Source organism: Cryptomeria japonica, chromosome 4 (assembly GCF_030272615.1).
Source record: "Cryptomeria japonica chromosome 4, Sugi_1.0, whole genome shotgun sequence".
Lineage (NCBI taxonomy): Eukaryota > Viridiplantae > Streptophyta > Pinopsida > Cupressales > Cupressaceae > Cryptomeria > Cryptomeria japonica.
The window spans coordinates 742,070,963-742,090,701 of record NC_081408.1 but is presented as its reverse complement, the minus strand read 5'-3'; positions in this window follow the sequence as shown (position 1 = coordinate 742,090,701).

The following is a 19,739-nucleotide window of genomic DNA, read 5'->3' as shown; positions in this document are numbered from 1 at the left end:
AACAGTGAAAGAACTATTGTCAGAAATCTATTTGATACATATCAATCTATTAGTACGGTATGACTCTTGATGTTCTAGTGCTTTGGGATGCATGAAAGGGGCATGCCTAGCGTAAACATGCCCACCTAGACATGCTCGCGACATCGATTTCTGCACACAAGGAACATAATCAATTCTAGCCAATCTTGTAACTTTTCCTTGCAAGCAACTGACGGTTTTTTGAGCAGGCGGAAAAATGCTACTAATTGAAAATGGCTCCGAGTCGTCGAAAACTGATATAGGCCATTCTAGAGGACCCTCACGCGACCCCATGAGATCAAATAGATTGACCATATGTGTCGTGGATTGGAAGAAACGGTCCATCAAATTTTGATTATTTTTTGGACTCAGGGCACTTGAGAGATCTCACCGGTACGGTATGACTCTCGATGTTCTAGTGCTTTGGGATGCACGATAGGGGCATGCCTAGCATAAACATGCCCACCTGGACATGCTCACGATGTCGGTTAGTGCACACAAGGAATAGAATCAATTCTAGCTAATCTTGCAACTTTTCCTTGCAAGCAACTGATGGTTTTTTGAGCAGGCAAAAAAATGCTACTAATTGAAAATGGCTTTGAGTCGTCTAAAACCAAGATAGGCCATTGTAGAGGACCCTCACATGACCCCACAGGATCAAACAGATCAACCGTATGTGTCGTGGATTGGAAGAAACAGTCCGTCAAATTTTGACAATTTTTTGGACTCAGGGCACTTGAGAGATCTCATTGGTAGTGTATGACTCTCGACGTTCTGGTGCTTTGGGATGCATGACAGGGGCATGCCTAGCATAAACATGCCCACCTGGACGTGCTCGCGATGTCCATTTGTGCACACGAGGAACAAAATTTAACCATTGCGAGTGTGAGGGTGCTCTCGCACCAAACACATTGTTGTTTAAATTCATATTATCAATTTTTGTTGTTTATATTCATATTGTGAATTACATATGTAAATATTCATTTAAATTTATAAAAGGGTAGCTACCAAATACAACGAATACACAATAATGAACTGCATACAAGGAGTTTTGTAGGGTTAATTCAACATTTTAGAAATTTTATCAAATCATATTCCATGATTGCAATGCTTTAAAACATATATTTTTATTGTTTATATTCATATTGTTGATTACATATGCAAATATTCATTTAAATTTATAAAAGGGCAACCGCAAAATAGAATGAATACAAAATAATGAACTCATTACACATTTATTGGATTGAATATCGATATTTATATATATATAAAAAGGCATGTCTGCCAAGTCAATACAAGTATTACAAAAATGTGGCATATGCCATGTCCAAATCAATATACAATAAAAATGTAGAATATATCTACATGTATTGGTCATTCTATGACCAAAACTAACACTATATGATCCTAAACTTTTGGTGGATCATCAAAATCAAGCCTCTTCAGCACAGTATGTACCTCTGTAGATGGCTAGAAAACCACAATTCAAAAGCCAAGTTAGAATTCTTTTGTAGAAAATAGTTCACAATTAACATCATAACTATGCATTTAACTTTAATTCCTTTGCAATTGAAATGTAGATTACCTCATCGACTGATCTAGGAGGTCTTCACTCTCCTCTCCTTGTCACTCTTAGGAGTTTTCTTGAAGACATACTTAAATGGATCCATGTTATGGCCGTACCGCGAACAAGTCTATTGTAGATTAAATGTACAATTAATACAATGTACTAACACAAATATATAAAAACACTTAAAAGCTATAATATAGAGAACAATGACATACCTGTGCCTTAGATCCTTCTCCAATGGACTGAGAATGGCTCACCATCGATGTAGAAACGGTCGCTATTACCTATACAAAAAATGTACAAAGATTAAATACAATTAATATAATGATAAGTATTGAAGGTTGAAAACAATTAATTTTACATATCAAAAAAAAGTGTACTGGATCCTGATATGCTTCTCCAGTGCAAGGAGGAGGGTTTGCCATTGACAAAATAAGTATGGATATTTCCTATATGAAAAAAATATAAGATTATAATATATAACAAGTTCACATGTACGCGTGCATATAATCATGAAATCAAGAAAATAAAGTAGAGATACATACCTCCACCCTCTCTTGATTCGCGGGCAAATCAGGTGCATTCAACATATCCACAAAGCTCAATGGCCGCTGTACATGTAAAATAGACAAAAAACACTAATCAATCTACAAACCCCAACTAATAGTTGATTTCAACATTTTCAAACAATTGTACAACTAAAAATGTGTTCAATTACCTTCTTCACACATTTTGGCGTCTTCAAGATATTCTTTTTCTTTGGACGAGCCCTAGATACGGAGGGGGTGCCCTAAAAATAGAAAATTAACATGAGACATTAGTACAGATAATAAATTAAACCTAATTTTTAAAATCTGAAATGAAATGACTTGCATATTCCATCAAAACAATACATAAAAAGAGTTGTACAAAATATGATACTGTATAGCCTTGTAGGCCAAAATCGATCGCCGATAGCATGATGTCATCAATCTGGGACACTTCATCCCTTGTCGACACCTACAAACCAAAAATTGGACCAAGCATTAAAGATAGTTAGTATATCTTGTACTTTTTTGAATTCAAAGTGTACTATTATATTTTAACATGTTACAAAATTTATACCTCAGGCATCGAAGTTGTAGCTGTGGTAACTAGGGGAGGTGTATGGGATATCGCTGCTACATCCTGAAATGCATATTATTTGTCTCAATTTAAATCGATGTATAAATGAAAATTCATTTATGTAATTACAAAATTAAAGTGACTGATAAATAAAATGTTATGAATTCAAATCAACACACTTGTGTCTGTGGCTCATGGGCAAACACCATGTCCATCAACTCATCTGTCAGCGTGACATCCTCAACCGTGTGAGCCTGACATCTACAACCATAAATTGTGCATAGATGATATGAGTATCCATCTGCACCAGCTGCATCATCTATCTGTGAGCATATCCCTGAGCAACTAACACACATATGCTCGATGCGCTCTCTGTCACCCTCTAACAGCTCATCATCCAATACAATAGGGTGTGCTAATGATGTCCCATATTGGATGATGGCACCAGTCAATGTTGTGGCCTCCAGAAGAGTCTGTAGCTCCATCGACTCTTTTAGCCCTAATGGGATAGCCTGATGCACCTTGGGCTTGGGTGCTAGGGGGCAGCGACTCTCCACGGCTAATCGCCTACGGGCTCTAGGTCTATCTTGGTCAGAGCCTCCACCTCTACCATGAAACTCTCTCATGTCAAAATAATTTGGGCGCACATTGAGCACAAACTCACAATATATTTTTCTCAAAAAATATAATGGCACCTCATAATTATTACAAGGTGGATCGTCAAAGACCATCCACCACCTCTGCCAAAAAAGATTCTTCATCTGCACATTGGTACACCAATGTATGGGAAACCTCTTTGCATTAGGAGGTAGTGACTGACCAGTATTGGGGTCAACAAAAAGGGCACATATTTGTTGTTTAGAAATAGTTTTTGTTTTTAACTCCATCATATGATAGCCCATTGGCATAGAATTGACGACACCTATCCCTAAAGCTTCCCCATTTGGTAATTTCTGTGGAAATAGCTATGGCACCACTAGCTAATGTTTCTAGGCTAGTGGCGAGGGATTGATGATGGTCAAGCTCAAAAGTTTTCAATTTTACAATCAGTCTATTGATTTTGGATGTATTTTTCCCTAACTGATTAATTAATTCTTCCTGTGTTTCGGCTGTGTGGTCAAAAGGAGGAATTGGAGGTTGTTCTTGTGTGTTTTCAGGAGGTGCATTTGGTTGTTCTTGTGGGTTTTCAGGAGGTGCATTTGGTTGTTCTTGTTCTGGATTAGAAGAATCTAGTTTTTGAAACAAAAAATGGAAAAACCTAATCAAAATTAATGAAATTAAATTCAAAATGTAAAACAAATTGCATAAACCAAAAAGAAAGAGAAAAATAAACAAAAACTAACCTTGATCCATAGCTTGGAGGACAAATTTAGCACCCCATTCGCAGTTTAGGTTAGAAAATGGGAAAAAAAAAACTAAAAAATGCGCTTTTCAGGTAAATGAGGACCCAGTTTTTTTTTAAACTTTTTTTATCAAGCACCGCATACGCGGTTTTACTAAGATTATTAGTGCGTACGCGCTCATTTTCCTATAATTAGCGTGTACATGCTCAGTTTCCTAAACTCAGTGTGTACATGCTACCTTTTCTAGGCTCGGGAAGAACAAACCTAAGCGCATACATGGGAATTTGAAATTTTAAAACCGAGTATGCGCTGCTTGTTTTTCTAAGTTTTTTTTGAGTGGTGTCCACTTTTCTGACCACCATCTTTGTGCATACGCCCCATGATAACATTGCTAAAATGATAAACTATAAGCTAGATGCCTAAAATAACAATGTATAAGATGAATCAAATTTGGGACCCTTTGTGCTCCAAAATAGGAACCCTTTGTGCTCCAAAATAGGGTCTATTTATAGGATTTCCCAAGGCTAGGGGTGAGGTGGCAAGATTCAATGGTCAAGATTGATCTGAAGATATCAATGGTTAAATTGGAGGAGGTTGGCACAGGGGGTTGGATTAAAGGGAACACTTAGTGACAAGTGTCACAAAGGTTCTAGAAGAGGTTGGATGAAAGGGAACATGGGGGTAGGTAGAATGGGTTAGGTTTAGGGATGGTTAGGTTAGGCGGTTAAAGTTAGAAGATTTCGAATTTAGAAATTCATTTAATAGGAAAATGGCTAATAAATATCAACAACTCATTGATTTTGATTTGTTTTAATTAATTAGAAGATTAGAAGAAATGATTTTGATGGGTTTGATTTAATTAATTTGAATTAATTAATCAAAAGGGGTTATTGAGATGAACTTATTTAATAAATCATTAGATTTATTAATAAGTAGATGGAAATAGAGGATTTAATCAAATTGTTAATGAATTCAATTAAATCGGGGAGGGAGATTAATTAAATAACTACTAATTTAATTAATTATCTTGAGACCATTTATAGGTGTATACAATATATATTTGATATTTTATCAAATCAATTTTTTTTAATTAAATTTCAAAGCAATGATACAAAATGCATCTTTAAAACACTTATACATATTTTTTCTCAATATGTATATTGAGTCATCAAAGGTTAAAAACTATGATTATTTCATATTTCTCCTTTTACTTTAAATATTTAACTTAAAGAATTTTGACTATTTTACAAATTAGAAAAAATTTAAAACTAAATTCTCTTGAAACTTTTAAAATCATAGTACAAATAATATATTCGAATAATAAAGTAATTTTTAACAATAATTGAAAATCAAAACTAATCATTATAAGTGTTTTGATTAAGTAATGTAGGATAGGTCCAAACCTTTTACATAAATTCTTAAAAGAGACTACCTAGGGTGCATGAGGAGTGCACACCCAGCCATAAACTACAAGAGACCAAAAAAATGCCAAAAACCAATACATGAGTAGGACAAAATCACTAAACAAAAGGATAAAAATAGACAAAAATAAACTAAACAACTAACAAACCACCAAAGTAAAAAATAAATCATCTACTGAATAGGGGCATTATCATATTTCCATTCATGGAATAAAACCTTAACTTCCTTAGAAAAAGATATATTTTTATTAGAGTCTTTTCCAGAGGCAAGATTGACTGAATTTGGTGTAGCCTTGACAACATAGGTGAGGGTTTCTAACATCATAGAACAAGGTCCTCCAAGTGTCTCTTCCTCTTTTCCTTCCTCCATTCTATCTCCTTCTAGATTGCATGCAAAGAGGCAAAATTGTTCAATGTCATTTCTTGGCCCAGAGCAGTGATCATTTCCTCTACTTTTCTTTTTAGAGCCTCATGATTTTTCTTCAGCTCAACCATGTCTTTCCTCTCATCCATTTGAGTAATATTTGCATTAAGATCATTAAGATTCTTCTCCATAGTCTCCCTATCTTTCCAGCTTCCCGATGATGTCATTGGTAGCCTTCTAAACCCTCCCATAATTATCTTCTACTAGTCATTATAAGTGTTGTTAATAAGTACTAATATATATTTATTAAGCATATTTATATAAAAATGTAGACATATTAAAGAATGCATTGAGAATCGTTGTCAAAAGATCCCATTAGTGGTGCCCAATTACCGTGTGGGTCTTCATGAAATATTACAATAATTTGAAAGAAATGTTACAATAATTTGAAAGAAATGCATTTGACTCTTCTGAAAATATTAAAATAGTGGGAATTGTTGGGATGGGAGGGTGTGGTAAAACTACACTAGCAAAAGAATACTACAATAAGAGAAGACTATCCATCTATAAATGCAGTTTTATTCACAATGTTTGAGATGTGTCTAAAATAGATCTGCATAACAAGCAAATAAAGATGCTACAAGATCTTGGTTTTAATGATGCAGAAATGTTGATAATGTAGAAACTGGAAAAGCTATTTTAGCAAAGCATTTGAGGTTTATTCAAGTGTTTATCATTTTGGATGATGTAGACCATCAAGATCATTTGGAATTTCTATTGTCAATAAAATATATCTGGAATTCTTACATCATGAAGAATCCCCTCATTTAAAAGATGAAAGGATTAAATCACAAATATGTAATGAAGCTTTTTCGTTGAATGTACTTTTGAACAACCTTCTCCAACAAATAGATTTGAAAATCTTGTTCAAAATGTTTTAAAAGTCTGGAAGGAATTTCCCTTATCCCTTAAGGTTATAAGAGGACTAGTTTGTGGAATGAGCCAAGATTACTGAGATTCTCAAAATAAGGTCTCTAGAATATTGACCGCAGGCATTAAAAGCATACTAAAAGTGAGCTTTGATGCGCTAGAAAAGAAACATAAAGAAATATATATAGATATATGATGTTTATTTATAGGAATAAAAGTACAGTCGACCGTCACAGTGTGGGATGGGTCGGGATGTAGTGGGTTGCATATCTCTGTACCGTCTTTGGTCTCCAGAGAAAATTCGTGAGATTGAACTAGAGGGGCAGGTGAGCTTAATATCATGTTTTTAATGCTATCCAGTATTTCCACATGGAAATGTTGTCGGAATGCTAACTATTTCATAAGCTCCCTGTTTGAATTGAAGGAGTAGCATGCCCAGATCGCAAATCAACTATCACTCAAGAAGCTCTATGTGAGCTGCACGAGGCTAATGGAGTTACCAAATGACATTGGTCAACTGAGCAAATTGGAAAAGCTGATAATCGGAAGCAATTCATTGAAAACTTTGCCACCTCCTTTCGGGAATTTGTCCTGCTTGACTAGTTTTCAAATTTCTTCCCCTAAAATGTATATCTTGGGGCCTTAAGAAACATAACATTCAATATACTGGTCACTAAAATTTGTTTTAAATTGTATAATTATAAATTTTTTAATTGACAAGCTAGGATTTCAAAGTTACCTACACAAGTTGCACAACAAACACATAAATGAGTTGAGTCTCTAAAAAATAAACTAGGGTTATCATGCAAATTTTCATCATTCCACTAGCCTAAAAGATAACTTGTACACTTACACTCAACAAATCATTATTAGATAAAAAATACCAATAGCCTTCAATCAATCCCATAAATTCACATTAAAAAATCCTCTTGGTTAGTGGAGCTTGTTGACATGTCAAAGATGGCACATGTCATCCTAGAACACCATCACACCTAGAAAGTGCGCTTCACTCTTTACTCATGTGATCTCACGAGCTTCTGCCACATGAAGCTCCTTTTTAAGAAAATGGCCTTTGAAAATAGAATTGGTCCCCTTTAGTTTTGAGAACCTAATTTATTTATGAAAGATGTTTTGAAACCTCACTTCTTAGCCAATGGCTCCCCTTTTAAAAGTTGAACTTCCTTTCCTTTGAAGTTAGATGCCCCTTTTTGAAGTTTTGAGTATGGCTTGGGGCTCCAACAAGGTTGCAAAAACCTTGAGATTTTTCTAAAGGAAATACTTTAACTGAAATTATTTGAAACACTAAAAGCATAACCCTCTTTTTTTTCTTTTTTTAAGTGGTTGTGAGTTGGGTGTTGGGTCGTGACATTGTTGTGAAAACCTTGTTGAGACCTAACAAGCATTTCAAAACCATTTAAAAGGCTGAAACCAAACGAAAAAGAATCTTTTTTAGATCTTGGGGAGATAGAGAAGGTCTCATATACCATTTCGTGATGCAATTTGGATTCGAAATGAGGCCAAAATTCCAACAAGACATAACTAAGTCATTTAAAAAAAAATTCAAGTAGGTGCTTTTTCTAAAGGCTAAGTAAGTACCCATTAACATTTTCTTAGATTAGCTATAATTGATGGGAGCTAGTGGGCACATGAAAATTTTGACAAAAAACGTCATCCTGGATTTTCATCCATTCAACATCAGTCTCCCATGGCAATATGTTATATCAATGATCCCTTAATGGAACTTTTAAAATACTTTGATATCAAGGTTGCCCAAATTTCTTTAAGTGATATGCATAACAACTTATATAGTTCACACATTAGTAATTCTACATTAGTTCCCCCAATAGGTAGGACACTAAATGAATCAACTTCACCAGTAAATACTATTCATCATTGAGTTAAGGATTATTCATCACATTCTACTTTGATCTTAAGATCATCCCATGACTATCCTACTTGTTGAAAATAATAAATAATTAATCTAAAATATAAAAATAATAGAAAAAGCCAAAAAAATAGTAAGGAGAAATAATCCTTCCAATGATGAAAACCACTTTACCGGTACCTTGGCTAAGTACAATTGTGAAATCCTAATTTCAGGTTCCATGTATAGTAGTCTCTCATCCACCATCTATTAGCATATCATTTTTCCTTACATGCATCCTTTTATTTGATAATAAAATCTCCTCATTCCATCCATAATAAACTTTCATCCATCCCTCCATCTATCCATAGTAAAATTCATGTCAAATACATATTCTACATATTCAGGATTGCCCCAGCTTAAGAGAATTGGATATCTTATCGGGTGTCTCTTCTTCTTCATTGTGTAGCCTCAAATATATAAATGTGGAACAAACTCTTGTGTCAAGGATATCAATCTTCGAACAATGTTGGCCTAGTTTGAAATCTCTCTCACTTTACCCAAATCACAACTTAGTAGAGATAAATAGCTTGTCAATATCATTGAAGACCATAGAATTAACTGCTCGGCCAGGCAGTTAATGATCGTGCATCCAGGAAAATGGGTATGGATGGGTATTTTCACACAATCTTCCTATTTGGAAAGGGTAGAGGAATTTACACTAGTCAAATGGGGTAGTGATGCATGAGATAAAGACATGGGAATAATAATGATGGGCAAGGAAGAAAGAGTTGTCAAAGCTTTTTCTCAAATTATTATGGTATTTGGGAAATCATGTGACACTATATGTAGTAAGTTAGCTTATATATATATATATATATATATATATATATATATATATATATATATATATATATATATGCCAAGAGAAATCCTTCTCGAGGTGCCAATTAGAGTTTAGGGTACATGATAAAAATAGGCGCCTTGAGAAGGATATCTCTCGACATATTATATATATGTGTGATTAAAATCAAATATATATATATATAAGCTAGTAGCAATCGCGACGCAACATGGGAAACAATAAAAAATTCAAAATAGAACTATATAATATTATATTATTAATGTTTGTTGCAATAATATGTAATATTATTATTGCAATTATTATTATTATTTTCTATTCATTTGTGTAATAATATTATAATATACTATTATTATTAATTTATATTGTTTTGATTATAATGAGCATTAGGGTTATAATGAGTGTTAGGGTTATAATTATAATGAGGGTTAGTATTATACTTAGGATTAGGGTTAGGGTTGGGGTAAGGGTTAGGATTGGGGTTAATCTTAGTGATTGTAATTAGGGTTAGGGTTAAAGATTATAATTATTAATTATAAATAAAATTAGGGTTAGGGTTAGGGTTAGAATTATAATTAGGATCAGGGTTAGGGTTAGGGTTAAGATTGCAATTAAATATAGTACGCAATGATAGCTATAAGAGCTAGGGTTTGGGTTGGGGCTAGAATAGGGTAAGCGTCAGGGTTAGAATTATAATTAGGGTTAGGGTTAGGGTTATAATTATAATTAGCATTAGGGTTAAACATTATAATTAGTGATTATAATTTAAATTAGGGTTAGGATTAGAATTAGGGTTAGGGTTAGGGTTAGTCTTAGTGAATATAATTAAGGTAAGGTTTAAAGATTATAATTAGTGATTATAATTAAAATTAGGGTTAGGTTTAGGGTTAGGGTTAGATTTATAATTAGGATTAGGGTTAGGGTTAGGGTTAACATTGCATTGAAAGATAGTATGTGATGATAGCTATAAGAGTTAGGGTTTGCATCAAGATTAGGGTTTTTAGGGTTAGGGTTAGGCTTTGGGTTAGATATAAAGTTAGGTTTTGGGTCATTATCAGGTTAGGGTTGGGGTAAGGGTTAGGATTCGAGTTAATCTTAGTGATTGTAATTAGGGTTAGGGTTAAAGATTATAATTATTAATTATAAATAAAATTAGGGTTAGGGTTATGGTTAGAATTATAATTAGGATTACGGTTAGGGTTAGGGTTAAGATTTCAATTCAAGATAGTACGTGATGATAGCTATAAGAGTTAGGGTATGGATTAGGATTAAGGTTGGGGCTAGAATAGGGTTAGAATTAAAATTAGTGTTAGGGTTATAATTATCATTAGCAATAGGGTTAAGGATTATAATTAGTGATTATAATTAAGATTAGGGTTAGGGTTAGGGTTAGGGGTAGAATTAGGGTTAGGGTTATGGTTACAATTATAATTAGCGTTAGGGTTATAGTTAAGATTATAATTAGGGTTAGGGTTAGGGTTAGTATTGGGGTTAGTCTTAGTGATTATAATTAGGGTAAGGTTTAAAGATTATAATAATTGATTATAATTAAAATTAGGGTTAGGGTTATAATTATAATTAGGATTAGGGTTAGGGTTAGGGTTAAGATTGCAATGAAAGATAGTATATGATGATAGATATAAGAGTTAGGGTTCTTAGGGTTAGGGTTAGGTTTTGGGTTAGATATAAAGTTAGGTTTTGGGTCATTATTAGGTTAGGGTTGGGGTAAGGGTTAGTATTAAGGTTAATCTTAGTGATTGTAATTAGGGTTAGGGTTAAAGATTTTGATTATTAATTATAAATAAAATTAGGGTCAGGGTTATGGTTAGAACTATAATTAGGATTAGGGTTAGGGCTAGGGTTAGAGTTAAGATTTTAATTATAGATAGTACGTGACGATAGCTATAAGAGTTAGGGTTTGGGTTAGGATTAGGGTTGGGGCTAGAATAGGATTAGGGCTAGGGTTAGAATTATAATTAGGGTTAGGATTAGGGTTAGGGTTATAATTATAATTAGTGTTAGGGTTAAAGATTATAATTAAAATTAGTGTTAGGGTTAGAATTAGGGTTAGGGTTAGGGTTAGTATTGGGGTTAGTCTTAGTGATTATAATTAGAGAAATCTTTAAAGATTATAAGGAGTGATTATAATTAAAATCAGGATTAGAGTTAGAATTATAATTAGGATTAGGGTTAGGATTAGGGTTAAGGATAAGATTGCAATGAAAGATAGTATGTGATGATAGACATAAGAGTTAGGGTTAGGGTTTGGGTCAGGATTAGGGTTGTTAGGGTTAGGGTTAGGGTTAGGTTTCAAGTAAGATATAAAGTTAGGTTTTGGGTCATTATCAGCTTAGTGTTGGCGTTATGCTCTAGATTAGAGGGAGTTAGATTATTATAGATAAAATAATAGTTATATTTGGTTTTAGTTAATGACTAGAATTATTATTGTAGGATAATGCTTAGGGTAAGGGTTGAGGTTGAATTAGAATCAGTATTAGGGTTAGGGATAGGGCTTAATTATGATTATGGTTAGTATTACAACTAAATTAAGGCTAGAGTTCGTGTTATGACTCAGGAAGGGTGAGGGTTTAAGGATAAACAATGTTGTTATGTTTTTGGATATAATAGAGCTTTGTTTGAAGGTTAGCGTTAGAATTTAATTAGGGTTATGGGTTATGTTAGCATAAAGTTTGGGGATAATGCCAAGCATAGGTTGGATTTACAATCAAGGTCACTTTAGGGTTGTGGTTGAGGTTCAAAATAGGGTTTAAATAGTAGTTATAGTTAAGTTTAATTTTAAGGTTAGGTTTATAGGGGTTCAATTACAATTAGTGCTAGAGTATAATTATGGTTAGAATTAGGGTTGTTATTCAACTACATTATGGTTAGGGTTAAATTAGTATTATACTTCAATTAGGATTAGGATTTCGACTGGATTAGGGTTAGGATTAGAGTTCAATTAGGGTTAAGGGTTAAGTTTAGGGCTAGGATTCAATTATGGTTACAATTGAGGAAACGAGTTAAGTTTAAGAATAGGGTTCGGTTAAATGGTTATACTAAGGATCGAGTTGTATTTAGGGTTCAAATATATGGTTAGAGTTGAGTTTAGGGTTATCTTTCAATTAGAGGGATTAGGGTTAATGGTTAGGTTTTGGGTTAGATATATAGTTAGGTTTAGGGTTAGTGTTAGTGTCAGGGTTTGACCTAGGGTTACTATAAGGGTTAAGATTAGAATTATTTTTAGGATTGATGATATAATTACATTAAGGGTTGATTATTTTAGGGAGGATTTGATTCTTGCAACTGTCCCTGTGTCTTTTGCTAATCCTGGGAGTCCCTTGGGAAAGTGTACATGCACCTGTAGCTGAAAAATAGGTTTTGGGTAGCTATATAAGGTTTTGCCTTAGTCAAACCCCTATTTTGGTGATTTCCACCTCAATGAATAGCTGATTTGTATAGTAAAATAGTGTATGTAGGAATCTTGTGTCTATACAAGATCCTAAATGAGAAAGATAAGAAACTAGAGCTACCCTACGCTTTGGAGAGTAAACTCTAAATTCATATATAAATATAAATGTAAACGTAAATGAGAATTCCCTAGATCAAATATACTAAATGATCTAAAGCATGAATGTAAAATGAGTGTAAAGAATCCCATATAAAGATATGAAAATAACATGAAACCATACCAATCCCTAAGGGAGAGATATAAGCCACTTGATCTCCTATTATTCTTCAATGTCTTCAAGGCTCCTAATTGATGATGAATACTTGATGAATACTTAATAAATGCTTGATGAATGTTGTTGAAGAATCCAAAAGACTTTCTCTTTCACTACATAGAAGGCTCCTTGGAATCTCTTCACTAAACATTTCCTTGGATTCCATCTTAGATCCCTTCAAATGAAGAAATATAACTATTATGTATGAAACCCTAGATCTTAATTTCATCTTTAGGCCGACCTAGGATTTGAATTTCCCGCGCATTTATTGGGGTTAAGCATTATAATATCATAGAATTATGCTCCCAAAATTTCAAGAAAAATGTCGATGACCAGGTGCAAAGTGCACCTAGTCCAACCAACTTTTCACCAAATTTTCAATGTCGTCAGATATAATGATATTAGAGCGAATCCCAAAGTTACACTGATTTTGAGATGTTTTGATTTGCAAAATTGGGCCTTAAAAATCAAAATAGGACATAATTACGGTTTATGATTTATTGATTTATTGGGGGAATAAAATTAAAAGGGGCACACTTAGGGTAAAGGGCCCAATTTTATGATGTGAGAAATGATGAAATATGACTTAAGATTTGATTAAATTAATTAATTAAATTCTTAAAGGGAAATTACAATGCAAGATGAAAACACAAGGCGACTGCTAAATTAAGCATAGAATTGTACCACTCTATCAAGGGTGTACAATTTACGACACTACACAAATGTCTAATTGGCCTAATGGACTTAGACATTTCTGCAATTATTCCTTATTCCTATCCTTCACTACAAATTAGCATTCTGATCACACATTAGAATATTGTATGACAACCGATTTAATCATTGTGATGAGAATCAAATTCTGCATATAATTGATCCTATGTATATTTAGTAATAACTTTATATTACTGAATATACATAACATCGAGTGTATTATATACTGATCTATGTATATCTAATGATTAAATATTGTCATCGTAATCTATTATCAGTTTCACTAATTGCTAATTGATTGTTTATACTATGTTTATTAATCGGTTTAGTTCACTGATTATGTTTGCATGTAATCTCTATTATACAATCATTTTTTGATTGTTTGTTATATGTTGGTGATTATTGGTTAGCTTGCCTCCACATAGGAGTCACGACTCTATGTGGAACCATGTTGGTTCCACATAGAGTTGTGTCTCTATGTTAGTCGCTATGCTTATAAATCATTGACTGTCACATTAAGTTGACGATACATATACAACAAACAAAACAAATCATAGTACACAATCAACATAAAGGAGTCGATACTGATATATATATGTGTGAAGGCAATATCATTCAATATATATAGTGAAGCGGTTTGTATTTCATAAGTTTGTGGTACTGTTGGGTGATCGATAATATTTTCTTGGCAATTGACACTCAATTGGTTGGTTTCAATATGTTGTCATTGATGGCAACATGATAATTTATTCTGGCTTCATATTTTGGGTTAGCTGTGTACCAACAGGCACTTCACAGACACTTCATCGACACCAGCACCGACACCGGCAAGTTGGAAGGAATTCTTTGGTTGCCAGCAATGCAGGCCGACATGGTTTAGAATCAGGTTATCGGTATTGGAGGCCGACATCTTTTAGATCCAGTATCGGCAATTGTTTTTTATATTCATGTATTTATTTTATCTAATCAACATGTATATTGATATTGTAATTATCTTTGTAAGTCGGCATAAGGCATGCAAATTTGTAAAGGGTATATAGGTTAGTTGGTTAGATCATTTTGAAATATTAGGAACATGCATAAGGAAGGAAATAATGAAGGAGATGCGAAATATATGAGAGAGATTATGTATGTGAGGATATTTTTGTAAAGGGTTATTCTAGTATAGGGTTAAGGATTTCAGACCGAAACAAACAAAGCTTAACCGGAACTGTATTTAGGCATAGAAGATGCTATCTTTGTGGTTTGATCATTTCTCCAGATTGTAGTCTGGATTTTTATATAGTCAATGAGGCTCCTTTTGTGATTGAGTAGTGTGCTCTAGGCTATAAGCCTTCCTGCAATTGCAGACCCCTATATTTTGTAATATCTCTTCATATGGCCAGTGGATTGATACTGTGGGTCACAAATCCCACCATGGTTTTTCCTCTTTGAGGTTTTCCACGTATAATTCTATGTGTTATGGTATTCATTTATGTGATTGGCTTATTGGTTGCTTTACTTCTTTCAATTTTATATGTACTAGTATACTGGTTGGTGTATGCATGTTTTAATAAGGTTAAAATTGATTATTCTGATAGAACACTGATTCACCACCCCCTCTCATTGTTCTTGGATTCCAACATACTTGACTAAGATAATCAAATTGTGGATAGTTTGATATATAGTGTAAACAACATTATATATATATATACATGTACTCAACGTTACATAGCAATTTGAAAAATTGTCAAAAACATGAGTGATCCATTCTATATATATATTGCAAACTAAAATATAGAAGAAGTTACAGTATTAGAATAAAAATAAGTAACTATAAAATTTTGAAAATTACCATATATATAAATCTGATCCAACTTTAACATGATTTATAGCTTATAGTGTCATGCCCAAAACTTCATCTGCATTATAGTTTGGTTATGTCTTTACTAGCTAGAGTTTACAATGTGACTCAATATTTATTATCAACTAGAATGAGAGAAAGCAAACCATCATTAAAGCGTTGAAAGTGAAAATGTAAATACTGAAGCCTTTGTCCCCACCTAATCCTTCAGCAATAATAGTTCTTTCCGAGAATTGATAGAATCATCTACTTCATGAGAACTTTCCATTAGCTATGATGGGACCATGAACTAGTTTTGTCCAGGAGTTGTTAATTTAATAAAGGAAAAGTTAGGTTCCAATTCCTTTCAAGTTCTACTTTTCTATAACGCAATTATATATTCCTTGTTCACGCTTACTAATCTCTTCCTTTCTTTAAGAGTATCTACCTTAATAAAAGTAACACTTTGCATTGCAATAAAAATTAGAAAGAAGAATCTCAAATTATACAAATTCTCTACTTTCCAAGATAGAGTTGCGAGGCAGAATGTTTAAGTATTCTCATTAATAATGAAGGTTTAAGCTAAGTGTTTTACATCATCTAACAAAACATGACTTTGAATGAAGTTGTAGTGTGGGTTGTAATCTTCTTTGTGTCAATTTTTCTTAGTGGAGTAGCCTTTGTTGCAGGAGACCGAAACAGAAATAGAGAAAAGAATCAAACATTCTTGAATTACGGGTTGACCATATAGAAACTCTACACAATATAGCCATGCTTAACCTTGAAGAATACATAGAATGGTGTGCAGAAATGCGTAACAATGACCCACATCTTCACTTTCCTTTTCTTCTTCTTTAGGCCCAAATGCCTTCTAATGATGTTTGCAAGATAAAAGAAGCAAAGCTCTATAGAGAGATTGCTGCCACATATTGGGACTCTGTTGTTAACATGTATCAACGATGTTTGCTGGATGACAATTTTTTTATGGAAGGGGGTTTGATAGGAAACATGGGGAATATTATCTGTAGGCCAATAGGCATGGGAGATATAAATTAATTGAGGAGATATGGTTAAGTAAGTCTCATTGTGATGGAGGAGAGAAGGTGGGTACTATGCTATGGTGGAAGGAATGGAGAAACAAAGTGTGTGAAGAGGTGAGGGGTGTGAGAGAGGGGTTGAGAAGCAGCCCTTCTGAGATGCATATTGAGATTGGGGAGTGTTCTTCAAGTGTACACATGTGAAAAAAATTGTGGAATCATGGTTGAGCCAACAAGCTTGGAATGGTTTTACTCTTAACTTTAGTTTTATGCCTTCACTTTCAGGTATTTTATCGTCCCAAGTAGCAAGAGACCTGGTAAGTATGGGATTACTGAGAATTTGAATATTCAGTCTCAGTTTGCTGAGAACCTCATATATGTTTTGACAATTTGATGATCTACAAGCCATAAAAGAATTAAGAGTTATATCTCTTCCCCTACATTATATGATCATTTATGGAAGATTACTTTGATTATAATTTTGAGAAGATTTGAAACCAAGATGGAATTTTTAATTTTTAATTTTTTGTTTTACATTTCTGGTGCAAGACAGTAGAAGCACTGAGATGTTTGAAGATTTTATAATATCTTTTAAAAATCAATCTTGAAAACAATAACTCAAATTGAAACTCAAACTTAATCATTCTTATTATTTCTTTCAACACATTAGCTACTCTATATTTTAAGAGTAATGCATTATATCTTTATAGATGTTAATTAAATTTCTCTATGAATTATTTTTTTCTAGGTAGTTGTTTATGATCCATGTATCTTTGGAATGAAACCTTAACCACTTTATTTTGAAAGATCAATCTGTTATTAATACTTGAAAAATAATTGTAAAGTAGACTTAATATACTATGTGAGTCCAACTAACAAATAAAGACTTGCTCCTCACAAAAGAATGTTGCTCTTATGTCTAAGTTTGACTAAAGCATCTACTTATCTCATTTAAATTGTTCATTGGTGTTGATTGTCATGCACTTGCTATGGTTAGGTTCTAATACCTTTCAAGTTTTACTTGTCTATAGTGGGATTGTGTGGACTTAACATATTATGACATATAAATTGAAAATGAAGTCAACCAAAAATATATTTTAAAATGAAAGTCCAATTAACAAACAAAGACTTGCTACATGCAAAACAATATTTTTCTTTTGTCTAAGTTTGATGAAAATTTCTTCTTGGCTCATTTAGATTTTTCATTGGTGGTGATTGTCATGCACTTTATGGTTAGGTTTTGATACCTTTCAAGTTTTACTTTTCTGTAGTGTGATTGTATAGTCTTTGTTCACTCTTATTCAGACATTATGGTTTTAAAAGGTGTTTTAAAATAGGTAACATAAAAAAAGTTTTCATTTAAATTTTAATTTTTTTCTAATTGAATAACAAGAATAGCAGTCTAACTTGAACTTTTACATAGCTTCTTACATATGTAGGAAAATGAAGACTTTGAAAGAAATATATTTGACTCTTCCTAAAAAATAAAAACTGTGGGGATTGCTCGGATGGGTGGGTGTGATAAAACTATACTAGCAAAATAATACTACAATAAGAAAATAAACTTGATATATAAATGTAGTTTTATTCATAATGTGGGGGATGAAGCTAAAAGGAATCTACATATGAAGCAAAAAGAGATACTACAAAATCTTGGTTTCAGTGATGCTGAAAATGTTGATAATATAGAAAGAGGAAAAGAAATTTTAGCAAAGCATTTTAGATCTATTCAAATGTTTATCATTTTGGATGGTGTAGACCATTAAGATCAGTTGTAGACTCTATTGCCAATCAAAGACAGTTTGAAACACGGTAGTGTGATTGTTGTTGCAAGAATATGGGGTTCTCACATCTTAAGGAATCTCTCACATTTACAAGATGAAAGAATTAAATCCTAAACATGCCTTAAAACTATTTTGTTGGGATGCTTTTGGACAACCCTTTCCAATATGGATTTGAAAATCCGCAAAGGATTGCACTTATCTATTAATGTATTAGGAGGACTGGCTCATGGAATGTCCAAGGACTATTGGAATTCTCATTAAACAAAGTCTCCAGAGTATTACCAAAAGACATTAAAAGAATACTAAAAGTGTGTTTTGATGCACTAGATGATGATGAAAAAGAGACATTTGTAGATATATGTTGTTTCTTTATAGGAGATTAATAAGTTGGCCGCTAACTGATTAATAAGCTGGCCACTTTTTGTTTGTTTTTGCATTTAAGAAGTCTTGATTCGAGGGATTAGGGGAATTCGAGCGGAAATAGATGAGTTTTATGAAGAATGTATGAAGCTTGTGGACCATGTGATAGGATCAGATTAAAGATTAAAGCGACGATTAAAAATCCTGGTTGTCAGTAAGAACTATTTTACGGAAGAATCAGCTACACTGTCAGCAGACCTTCTCTAGCTGGCTGCGATGGTCCAATTTTCTGCACACTGCTCTTCAGTCATGGCTTTCATTGAAGAAGTTAAGAATTTTAGAGTTTCGATATCCTCGCAACTTAGAAGAACTGTGGAGCGAGACCGCCAATGTAAGTATCTTCCTTTACTATTATTTATGTATGACCAGAGCTTAATTAAATTTCATAGCTAAAAACGAATGTCACTGCAGCCTCCTTTGCAGATGAGAGAGCTGACTATCTCTCATGCCACTCAAAGATTTTTGAGATCACTAGGATGTCTACAGCATTTGAAAAAGATATGCTTTAATGGCATTATGGAAGGTCTACCAAAATAGATTTGCCAACTTGATGGAGGACCATCCTTGATCGATGAGCAATTTTGCATCAATCAAAAACATTTTCTTTTAGCTTTGTTCTTGTTTAGTTGTTTGTGCAGTTTCAGTATTCTTATCAGTATGTACCGATAGTTGTTTGTTCTTCATGGTAGATCTTGTTTATAGTTTCCTGATGGTTTGATGTGGTTGATTCCATATTTCTAGTTCATTTGGGTTCTTCTTCGATTAGT